The sequence below is a fragment of the Myotis myotis genome, unplaced genomic scaffold, assembly GCF_014108235.1.
Source record: "Myotis myotis isolate mMyoMyo1 unplaced genomic scaffold, mMyoMyo1.p scaffold_m19_p_13, whole genome shotgun sequence".
NCBI lineage: Eukaryota > Metazoa > Chordata > Mammalia > Chiroptera > Vespertilionidae > Myotis > Myotis myotis.
This window is the reverse complement of record NW_023416317.1, coordinates 55,575,889-55,576,324: the sequence shown is the minus strand read 5'-3', so window position 1 is coordinate 55,576,324 and position 436 is coordinate 55,575,889.

Here is a 436-nt window from a genome sequence, read left to right as displayed (position 1 = left end):
GCTGCACCACAGAAAGCAATCACACACGAGGTCACGGAAGTGGGCGGGCGCAGCCCTGCCACGGAGGGGCCGGTGAGCCAGCAGCAGCATGTCCCTGCATGATGTGCAGGTCACCAACCTACAAAACTGGTTCATTTTACGTTTCTGCATCTCCGTCCGTCTCCCAGAGCGGGGAACAGCCTCCGGTCCTCAGTGCCGGGTGTGATGGGTCACCCCACAGCCCGCAAGCGCTCGCATGGTTCTTTAGAGGTTAGAGAAAGCGGGCAGGTCTGGAGCTGTCACCAACACCGAGATGTCTAACGGCACCGGCGATGGTGCCAAGCCCCCAGGACAAGAACTAGTACCTCCTTGTGTGCGAGTGTCTGCTGAACACTGACTCCATGGCCGGATATGTCAGGCTGCTGCACTGATATGACTGAGATAAAAGAACAAAGTC